A 12,318-nucleotide genomic window follows, 5' to 3' on the forward strand; every position below is an offset into this window, starting at 1 on the left:
AAACTAAAGAGTTTTCAACAGCAAAAGAAACAACAAAATGAAAACACATCCTGCTGAACTGGAGAACATATTCATCAATGACACATCTGATAAGGGGTTAATATGGGAAACTTAGAAAGAACTCATACTACTCAACACCAAAAAAGAAAAAAAAACCAAACAATCCAATTTAACGATGGGCAGAAGATATGAATAGATAACTCACCAAAGAGGACATACGGATGGCAATTAGACACATAAAAAGATGTTCAATGTCACCAATCATCCAAATTGACTTTACTTTTTGTCTCTACATAAGGTGAAATTTCAACACAAAAAGCCCTTACCCAAGGAAAGCTAAGTGAATGAGTTGAAAGGATAAAATTCCATTCCCCTGCCTATGTTTCTTTTTTAATAACATCAGTATTCCATACTTGTTACTGCTGTCACAAATTACAACAGTAGGGTATAAATGAAACAAATTTAGGCTTTTTCCATTTTGGAAGTCAGAGCCTGAAACTAGTCTCAGTGGACTACAATCAAGATGTCTGGACGAGAACCAAGATGGCGGCGTAAGTAGACACACTGCGCCTCCTTGCACAACCAGAACTGACAGAAAATCGAACGGCAAGGAAGTCCAACACCAAGAAACTAAAAAATAAACATTCATCCAGAACGGTAGGAGGGGCGGAGATAGGCAGAGAGGACTCCAGTTGCTGTGGCCGGACAGAGACTGGTGGAGTATGGGGCGAACGGGGCAGGCAGTCTGACCACTGGCAGACCCTGCGGCCCCACATTCCCGCAGATAAACCGAGAGGGCCGGACTCAGAGTGGCGGAGAACAGGGCAGGCAGAGCAGCGGGTAGCACCCCACGGCCCCAAATTCGCGCACAGGTAAACTGGACAAAGGGCAGGGACCAAAGCAGACCATGCAACCCAGGGCTCCAGCAGGGGGAAATAAAGCCTCAAACCTGATTGAAAACGCCTGTGGGGGTTGGGGCGGCAGCAGGAGAGACTCCCAGCCTCACAGGAGAGGTCGTTGGAGAGACCCACGGAGGCCTAGAGTGTGCACAAGCCCACCCACTTGGGAATCAGCACCAGAGGGGCCCAGTTTGATTGTGGGTAGCGGAGTGAAAGATTGAGGTCTGATGGAGAGTGGAGCAAGCACCATTGCTCCCTCTCGGCCCCTCCCCCATATACAGCGTCACAGTTCAGTGACCAGCGTAACCCCGTCAGGGGGAACACCTAAGGCTCCGCTCCTTTAAGTAACAACGTGCCATGACCAAAAAAAAAAAAAAATGACCCAAATGACAGAACACTTCAAAGCTCCAGAAAAAATACAAATAAGCGAGGAAGAGATAGCCAACCTATCGGATGCACAGTTCAAAACACTGGTTATCAACACGCTCACAGAATTGGTTGAATTTGTTCGAAAACCAGATGAAAAAGTGAAGCCTATGCTAAGAGAAACAAAGGAAAATGTACTAGGAACCAATAGTGATGTGAAGGAAACTGGGACTCAAATCAACGGTGTGGACCAGAAGGAAGAAAGAAACATCCAACCAGAAAAGAATGAAGAAACAAGAATTAGGAAAAATGAGGAGAGGCTTAGGAACCTCCAGGACATATTGAAATATTCCAACATCCAAATTATAGGGGTTCCAGAAGGAGAAGAGGAAGAACAAAAAACTGAAAACTTATTTGAACAAATAATGAAGGAGAACTTCCCCAGTCTGGCAAAAGAAATAGACTCCCAGGAAGTCCAGGAAGCTCAGAGAGTCCCAAAGAAGCTGGACCCAAGGAGGAACACACTAAGGTACATCATAATTACATTACCTAAGATTAAACAGGAGAGAATCTTAGAAGCAGCAAGAGAAAAGGACACAGTTACCTACAAAGGACTTCCCATAAGACTGTCAGCTGGTTTCTCCAAAGAGACCTTACAGCAAGAAGGGACTGGCAAGAAGTATTCCAAGTCATGAAAGGCAAGGACCTATGTCCAAGATTCCTGTATCCAGCAAAGGTATCATTTAGAATGGAAGGAAAGATAAAGTGCTTCTCAGATAAGGTCAAGTTAAAGAAGTTCATCATCACCAAGCCCCTATTATATGAAATGTTAAGGGGAGTTACCTAAGAAAAAGAAGATAAAAAATATGAACAGTAAAAATGACAGCAAACTCACAGTTATTAATGGCCACACCCAAAACAAAAACAAGAGCAAACTAGGCAAACAACTAGAACAGGAACAGAACCATAGAGATGGAGATCACATGGAGGGTTGTCAATAGGGGAGTGGGGGAGGGGAAGGTACAGAGAATAAGTAGCATAGATGATAGGTGGAAAATAGACAGGGGGAGGGTAAGAATAGTGTAGGAAATGTAGAATCCAAAGAACTTATAAGTATGACCCATGGACATGAACTATAGGGGGGGAATGTGGGAGGGAGCGGGTGGGCAGGATGGAGTGGAGTGAGGGGGGTGGGGAATGGGACAACTGGAATAGCATAATCAATAAATATATTTAAAAAATAAAACTACAACCACCTATGCAAAGCAAAGCCAAAAAAAAAAAAAAAAAAAAAAAAGATGTCTGCAGGACCAGGTCCTTCTGGAGGCACAGGGGAGTTCTGATTCCTGTCCTATCACAGGTTCTTGTGGCCACAAGCATTCCTTGGCTCATGGCCCTTTCTCCATCTTCAGAGCAACTGGTGAGGCACCTTCAAATCTCCCTCTGATTCCAACTATTCTTCCTTCCTCTCCCACATTCAGAGCACCGTGGTGGCTTTGTTAGTAGCACCTGCGTAATTTTGCCAAACTCTTTGTCTTTTTCTAAATTAAAAAAATTTTTTAATTCCAGTTGACATTCAATGTTATGCTACTTTCAGGTGTACACTGTAGTGGTTAGACATTTATAAAACCTACAATGTGATAGCCCAATAAGCCTTGCACCCACCTGACACTGAATGAAGTTACTGTAATATTATTGACTATATTCCCTATGCTGTACTCTAATCCCCGTGACTATTCTGTAACCACAAATAGGTACTTCTCAATCCCTTCACCTTTTTCACTCATGCCCCAGGCAGCTTGGATCTCTGGCAACCAACCATTTGTTTCCTGTGTCTATGAGTCTGTTTCTGTTTTGTTTGTTCATCTTTTTGTTTTTTAGATTCTATATGTAAGTGTAATTCTATGGTAATTTTTGTTCTCTGTCTGACTTATTCCCCTTGTGCTTATACCTACTAAGTCCATCCATGTTATCACAATGGAAAGATCACATACTTTTGGGGCTAAGTACTATTCCATAGTATATATTTATCACATCTTTTTACCCATTTATATCATTGGAACACTTAATACATTTCCATTCAAAATAATTGTTAATAGGTATGTAGTTTTAGCCATTTAATTAGTTGTTTTCAGGTTGTTTTGTAGTTCTCTATTCAGGGCACATACAAGAAGCATCAAATGTATGCATCAAAATGTGGAAAAACAAATTGGTATTTCTCTCTCTGTCTCCGAACCCCATCCTCTCCTTTTCCCTCTCTCTCTCCATCTGAATCTCTACCTCAAAATTAATATAATAAATCTTCTAGGAAAAATATCTTCATTGGGACTTGGCCTCTTGCCTTCCTTCCTGAGCCACATTAGCTCATAACCTGTTCCTGCTTCTCCACTAACTACCAGACCCTGTCTTCCTTCACTCACCCAGTCAACAGCCCAGCAAGCCTGCAGCTCAGTCAGCATCTCTAAAGGCTCTGGGGACTCAGGATCCCAGATCTCCATGTCCCATCCCACCAGTGCAAGGGGCAGCTGGGTATCTGGCAGTCCTGGCTGTGGGGATGAGCCGGGGTCTGGCAGGCATAGGGTGCATCCAGAGCCAGAAGAAGTCTCTGCAATGCCTGAATGACCACCTGTTGCCTACGTGGAGACATTGAGAAGCCTGGAGGCTGATAATTGGAGATTGGAGAGAAAAATCTGGAAACACCTGGAGAAGAAAGGACCCCAGAACAGAGACTGGGAACACCATTTCAAGACTATCAAGGACATGAGTGCTCAGGTTTATGCAAGTTGTGTGGCCAACGCTGCATTGCTCTGCAGATTGACACTGCCCGTCTTGCTGCTGAAGACATCTGAGACAAGTGCAAGGTGGAGCTGGCCATGCGCCAATCTGTGCAGAGGGATGTCAGTGGGCTCAGAAAGTTTTATGTGCCTGTTTTATTTATTTACTAGAGTTTCCATTTATCTGACTTCAACTTCTCTAAACAATAGAAGGACTTCACTTTATCGTGTTTTCTGCTCTAATATACAGACATTTTCTCTTTTTAAATAAATAAAATAAAATAAACTGTATGAATTGGAAGAAAAATAAAGTGTAACTTCCAAACCTTCCAAAAATAAAAAATAAAATAAATATAAAAAATAAATAATGAAAAAATAATTCTTTTTTTCTTAATGATTATCATTTTTTTAATTTATTTATTTATTTTTATTCAGTTACAATTGTCTGCATTTTCTCCCTTTCCCTCCACCCCGCCCCAGCCAGTCCCACCTCCCTCCCCCACCTGTACCCTCCCGCTTGATTTTGTCCTTGTGTCCTTTATAGTAGCTCCTATAGACCCCTCTCCCCACTATCCCCTCCCCACTGCCCTGTGGCTATTGTTACAATGTTCTTATTTTCAATGTCTCTGGTTATATTTTGTTTGCTTTTTTCTTTTGTTTATTATGTTCCAGTTAAAGGTGACATCATATAGTATCTGCCCCTCACCGCCTGCCTTATTTCACTTAGCATAATGCTCTCCAGTTCCATCCATGCCATTGCAAAGGGTAGAAGCTCCTTCTTTCTCTCTGCTGCATAGAATTCCATTGTGTAAATGTACCCTAGTTTTTGGATCCACTCGTTTGCTGATGGGCACTTAGGTTGCTTCCAGTACTTGGCTATTGTAAATTGTGCTGCTATGAACATTGGGATGCATAGGTTCTTTTGGATTGGTGTTTCAGGGTTCTTAGGGTATACTCCCAGCAGCGGAATTGCTGGGTCAAAGGGCAGTTCCATTTTTAGTTTTCTGAGGAAATTCCATATTGTTTTCCACAGTGGCCTCACCAGTCTGCATTCCCACCAACAGTGCACGAGGGTTCCCTTTTCTCCGCACCCTCTCCAACATTTGTTTGTTGATTTGTTTATGTTGGCCACTCTAACCGGTGTGAGATGGTACCTCATTGTGGTTTTAATTTGCATCTCTCTAATGGCTAGTGATGCTGAGCATCTTTTCATGTACCTAATATCAAACTGTACTGCAAGGCCACTGTAATCAAAGCAGCCTGGTACTGGCATAAAAACAGGCACATAGACCAATGGCACAGAACAGAGAGCCCAGAAATAAACCCAAGTCTTTGTGGTCAATTAATATTCGACAAAGGAGGCAGGAGCATAAAATCGAGCAAAAACAGCCTCTTCAACAGATGGTGTTGGGAGATCTGGACAGCTACGTGCAAAAAAATGAAACTCGATCACCAATTTACACCATACGCAAAAATAAATTCAAGATAGATAAAGACTTAAATATAAGTCGTAACACCATAAAGGTCCTAGGGGGAAAAAATAATTCTTTCTTCTGAATTGGCTCATAGGTTCTCACTAATTTTCTTTAGATTTACTGAAAGAATATTCATGAGATGTGTTACCCACATGAAATAAATTACACTTGTTAACTAAGTCTGACCATCTGAGGTTTTCACAGAGAAATGTGAAATACAGCTTCTTCTTTAGTCTGTGATTTAGTGTACTTCACTCCCTTAACTGTTCTTCCTGATAACGTGGGCTTTCACATTCTGCTGACTTTTAACTGTACTCCTGCTTTTATTCTCCTGTTCCGTTTGGTGTGTCCAAGTGCCTGCCATAGTCCCTGGCAAACACTGATTATCGAATAGGTATCTACAGGCAGAGTCCACATGAAAAGACAAATTTATTAAATAGATTGACCTAATATGAGCCTCCATCAAAATTGACCTTAGAGATGGGGGAGCATTATTTATTTGATACTCTGTAAAGAATTTTTTCATGCTGCAATCTACTCCTGATGGATAGAAGATGGATTCTATGTGCAAAAGCCAGTTTCCATTGAGGTAAATGAGGGTTAATGTATCTTAAATTTTATTGCTAAATTATTTTCCTGTTTGTTCCCCAAAATTACAGTGCTGTATACAAATGTGATTTCTCTATGTATCTAAACAAAGTATCTCCACTTTTCTAAATGTTGTCCTAATTAAACAATGGACAGTGAATGAACTACATCAATATCGTTCATTGATATGTCCTCAGGCACTGCATCTCTCACATCTCCATGACCAGAGGATGATGCACAAGAGAGCTTGAATTGCTGCCCAGGCTTGTTATTTGGAGTCACCAGTTTTATGCTACACATGCAAATCCTTCCAACCTGTCCATGTTACCTGGAAGGGACCTAAATAGAGTCACTTGTTAATCCAGTTATTCAAAATAAATTTCAAAGGCTTCTGGTCAAGTGGTGAAGTAAGGAAATGCTGTACTCCCTCCCTTCCTCCCACAACTACATCAAATCTGCAATAAACTACAGAAACAGTATCATTCAAAACCACCAAAATCCAAGTTGTATGGAAGTCCTACAACTACAGAATTAAAGAGGAAATGACAGCGAGACTGCCAGGAGGGCGGAGACATAAAACCGGCTGGTCCCACACACACGTGGGGCATATATAAATCAGGAGGGTAATGGCTGAGGAGGAAGAGGTCCTAGCCCCATACCATGCCCTCTAGTCCAGGGTCCCAGTGTCAGGGAGAGAAGTCCCCATAACTTCTGGCTGTAATAAAAAAGCAGGCATCGAGGCTGAGGAAAATGAAAACTTCTGGAGACCCAGGTAGTTCCTCTTCAAGGATCCATGCATGGACTTACTCAGACTCACTCTCTCTGAGCTCTAGAGCCAGGTGAGCTGTTTTCAAGGCATCAGAGACACATGGGGAGGACCTGAATTGTTTGGCATCAGGGTGAGAGCTGGAGGGGCAGCTTTCTCCCACACAGATGTGCTGGCAGAGGCAGTTGTTCCTTTGATGAGCCCTCCTCCCACAGAGCTGGCAGGCGAGTGCCATATCTGAGACTCTTGCACCTGGCTCACACTCTTTGCCCACTGGTGATTCCCTCAGATCCCACCCCACCAAACATTTGCTTCCTGCCAGGCTGTTTTCAGTAGTTTTCCATACAAAAGTCTTGTCTTCTCTCATGCTTCAATTTTCATGAACTCTTTCAAACAGCCTGTACCCAGGAGCACAGTACCATTTGCTAAGCTCTAAAAGCCTGGTTCACAGAATGGTCTTGTCTAAACACATCTAAGCCCAGCACAAGTAGAAGCCATCAACAAATAGCTTATGCCAGATGACCCTGGACATAAGACAGGGTTGGCGTACCTTGGTCTGCACTTTCTGGGAGTCCCCAGAGTCAGCACACCTAGTGGACAGCTTCAGAACACATTGGACCATCACCACCCAACCACCTCCAGAAGGGACACACTCAAGGGGCCAACTCAGCAGGCACCAGAGCCCTGCTGAGGTAAGTCTTGCTCTGTGGAGTGGGACCCTGCACAACTGATCCTCCAAGCTGGTTGCAGATCAGTAGTCAGTGTGTACATCCACTCCCTGCACTGATCACCCTTGCTAAATCCCTCCCAAAGAAGTGCTAACAGTAGCCAAGGTCAACTACAAGCGGAGGGTGTATACAGCACACATGGTAGGCACAAGTTGACTACCCACCTTGGGTGATAGGGAAGGCTGTGACACTGGACCCTACAGGACACCTATGACATGAGGCCAGTCTACTAAGCCTGGGGGATGTAGCAGCTCTGCCTAATGCATAGAAACTAACACAGGGAGGCTTCAATTATGAGAAAAAGAAACGTGGCCCAGAAGAAAGAACAGGGAAACAAAAAAGCTCCAGAAAAAGAGCTAAACAAAATGGAGACTAACAATGTACTAGATGCAGAGTTCAAACATTGTTCATATGGAAGCTCAGTGAGCTCTGTGAGGACCTCAACAGCATAAAAAAGATCCAGTCAGAGTGGAAGACTACATTAATTGAAATAAAGTATGATTTACAGTAAATCTACGGTAGAGTGGGTGAAGCAGAGAATCAAATAAGCGATTTGAAATATAAGGAAGAAAAAATACTCAACAAGAACAGCAAAAGAAAAAAGAATCCAAGAAAATGAGAACAGATCAAGGAGCCTCTGGGACAGCTTCAAGCTCACCAACCTTCACATCATGGGGTTGCCGGAAGGAGAAGTGACCAACCAGAAATTGAAAACCTCTTTGAAAAAACAATGACAGAAAACTCACTACCTTGGTGTAGGAAATAGATGGAAAAGTCCAGAACATGTTTCCATTGATGAGAGAGAGAGACAGAGAGAAACATTCACATAGGAGAGAAGGTTGGATCTGTCTCAACTGGCATACACTGCAACTGAGTGTCAAACCTGCAATCCAGGCAGTGCCCTGACCGGGAATCAAACAGGCAACCTTTCTGTACATGGAATGATTCTCCAACCAACTGAGCAACATGGCTAGGGTGGTTGCCCTTCATTTAAAACAACTAATTATTTTCCTGTCTTAATGTCCAAAGACTTCAAAGTCAGAACCACATTTTCTTCTATGCAGTGGTGCAGTCTCTGTACCATTTAATGGAACTGAATGTCCAAATTGACTTCAGATTTTTTTTTTCTTCTAAGTATTAGGTGTTTCACCAGAAAATGTCCTCATCCAAGGGATGCAAATAAATGGATTGAGGTCCTTAAACTTATTTTCCTTCAAAAAATGATTGAATAAATCTCTGTATAACATTGCTATTGCTACTGTAACAAATCACCACACTAAGAGTTTAAAAGAAACAAATTAATTCACATATAGCTCTGGGAGTCAGAAGCCTGATGTGTTAATGGGCTGATATCAAGATGATTGTGGGGCCCAGTTCCTTCTCTAGGCTCCAGGGAAGATCCTGTTTCCTTTCCTAGCCCAATTTATCATGACACATGGCCCTTTCTCCATCTTTAAAGCCAGCAGTGTGCATCTTTCACTCTCTCTCTGATTCCGACTCTTCTTCCCTCCTCTTCCAAATGTAAGGACCATGGTGAGCACATTAGTCCCACCTACATGATCATGGCATCTTACCTTAAAATTAGCTGATTAGCCACACTATTCCTTCTGCTACTTTAATTGTCCCTTACAGTGAAAAGTAACACATTACACGTTTCTAGAAATGATGATGTGTATATCTTTGGAGGCTCTTATGCTTATTGTAAATTTTATTTCAATAATATGTTCCATGGTTTCACAAAAGTGTCCTAATTAAAAGAATCAAAGTAGGCAATTTTTTTTAATTTTTATTGTTATTCAATTACAGTTGCACGCCTTTTCTCCCCATCCCTCCACCCCAACCCAGCTGAACCCACCTCCATCCCCCACCTCCATCCTCCACCCCTAGTTTTGTCCATGTGTCCTTTATAGTAGTTCCTGTAATCCCCTCTTCCCACTGTCCCCGCCCCCCTGAGCTATTGCTAGATTGTACTTAACTTCAAAGTCTCTGGTTATATTTTGTTTGCTTTTTTCTCCTATTGATTATGTTCCAGATAAAGGTGAGATCATATGGTATTTGTCCCTCACCACCTGACTTATTTCACTTAGCATAATGCTCTCCAGTTTCATCCATGCTGTTGCAAAGGGTATAAGCTCCTTCTTTCTCTCTGCTCCGTAGAATTCCATTGTGTAAATGTACCATAATTTTTTGATCCACTCATTTGCTGATGGGCACTTAGGTTGCTTCCAGTACTTGGCTGTTGTAAATTGTGCTGCTATGAACATTGGGGTGCACAGGTTCTTTTGGATTGGTGTTTCAGGGTTCTTAGGGTATAATCCCAGCAGCGGAATTGCTGGGTAAAAGGGCAGTTCCATTTTTAGTTTTCTGAGGAAATTCCATATTGTTTTCCACAGTGGCCTCACCAGTCTGCATTCCCACCAACAGTGCACTAGGGTTCCCTTTTCTCTGCATCCTCTCCAACATTTGTTTCTGGATTTGTTTATGTTGGCCACTCTGACTGGTGTGAGATTGTACCTCATTGTGGTTTTAATTTGCATCTCTCTGATGGCTAGTGATGCTGAGCATCTTTTCATATGTCTCTGGGCCCTCTGTATGTCTTCCTTGGAGAAGTGTCTATTCAAGTCCTTTGCCCATTTTTTAATTGGGTTGTTTGTCTTCCTGGAGTGGAGTCATGTGAGTTCTTTATATATTTTGGAGATCAGACCCTTGTCTGAGGTATCATTGGCAAATATGTTTTCCCATACTGTTGGTTCTCATTGTAATTTGGTGCTGTTTTCTTTAGCCCTGCAGAAGCTTTTTATTTTGATGAGGTCCCACTTCTTTATTCTTTCCTTTATGTCCCTTGCTTTAGGGGATGTGTCTGTGAGGATGTTGCTGCGTGGAATGTCTGAGATTTTCCTGCCAATGTTTTCCTCAAGGACTTTTATGGTGTTAAAACTTATATTTAAGTCTTTTATCCATCTTGAGTTTATTTTTGTGTATGGCGTAAGTTGGTGATTGAGTTTCATTTTTTTGCACATAGCTGTCCAGATCTCCCAACACCATCTGTTGAAGAGGCTGTTCTTGCTCGATTTTTATGCTCCTGCCTCCTTTCTCGAATATTAATTGACCGTAAAGACTTGAGTTTATTTCTGGGCTCTCTGTTCTGTTCCATTGGTCTATGTGCCTGTTTTTATGCCAGTACCAGGCTGTTTTGATTACAGTGGCCTTGTAATACAGTTTGATATCAGGTATTGTGATCCCTCCTGCTTTGTTCTTCTTTCTCAAAATTGCTGCAGCTATTCGGGGTCGTTTATAGTTCCATATAAATTTCTGAAATGTTTGTTCTATATCTGTGAAATATGGCATGGGTACTCTAGTAGGGATTGCATTGAATCTGTAAATTGCTTTGGGTAGTATGGCCATTTTGATGATGTTAATTCTTCCAATCCATGAGCATGGTACATGCTTCCATTTGTTTGTGTCTTCCTTAATTTCTTTCTTCAGTGTTGTGTAGTTTTCTGAGTACAGGTCTTTTACCTCCGTGGTAAGGTTTAATCCTAAGTACCCTATTTTTCTTGTTGCTATATCAAATGGGATTTGTTTCCTGATTTCTGTTTCTGCAGTTTCATTGTTGGTGTACAGGAATGCCTTTGATTTCTGAGTATTGACTTTGTATCCAGCTGTTTTGCCAAATTCATTTATTAGGTCGAGGAGTTTTTTGGTGGAGTCTATAGGATTTGCCATGTACACTATCATGTCATCTGCAAACTGTGACAGTTTCATTTCCTCCTTTCCAATTTGGATGCCTTTTATTGTTTTTTCTTGTCTGATTGCTGTGGCTAGGACATCCAATACTATGTTGAATAGGAGTGGTGAGAGAGGGCATCCTTGTCTTGTTCCTGATCTTAGTGGGAAAGCTCTAAGTTTTTGTCCATTGAGTGTGATGTTGGCTGTAGGTCTCTCATATATGGCCTTTATTATGTTGAGGAATGCTCCCTTTATTCCCACTTTGCTGAGTGTTTTTATCAGAAATGGGTGCTGTAACTTATCAAATGCTTTTTCTGCATCTATTGATATGATCATGTGATTTTTGCCTTTGCTGTTGTTGATGTGATGTATTATGTTTATTGATTTGCGAATATTGTACCATCCTTGCATCCCTGGGATGAATTCCACTTGGTCATGGTGGATGATCTTTTTAATGTATTGCTGGATGCGGTTTGCTAATATTTTGTTGAGAATTTTAGCATCTATTTCATCAGCGATATTGACCTGAAGTTTTCTTTCTTCGTAGTGTCTTTATCTGGTTTTGGGTTTAGGATGATGCTGGCTTCATAAAAAGAGTTTGGGAGTCTTCCATCAGTTTGGATTTTTTTGAATAGTCTGTGAAGGATAGGGGTTAGCTCTTCCTTAAATGCTTTGTAGAATTCTCCTGTGAAACCATCTGGTCCAGGGCTTTTGTGTGTTGGGAGTTTTTTGATGACTGCTTCAATTTCCTCTGCTGTTATTGGTCTGTTCAGGTTTTCTGTTTCTTCTTCATTCAGTTTTGGAAGATTATATTTTTCTAGAAATGTGTCCATTTCATCTAGGTTTTCAAATTTCTTAGCAGACAGTTCTTCGTAGTAATTTCTTACGATCCTTTGTATTTCTGTGGTATCAGTTGTAATCTCTCCTCTTTCATTTTTAATTGTGTTTATTTGGATCCTCTCTCTTTTCTTCTTGATGAGCCTACTTAAAGGC

The sequence above is a fragment of the Desmodus rotundus genome, chromosome 9 (genome assembly GCF_022682495.2).
Source record: "Desmodus rotundus isolate HL8 chromosome 9, HLdesRot8A.1, whole genome shotgun sequence".
In the NCBI taxonomy this organism is placed as follows: Eukaryota; Metazoa; Chordata; class Mammalia; order Chiroptera; family Phyllostomidae; genus Desmodus; species Desmodus rotundus.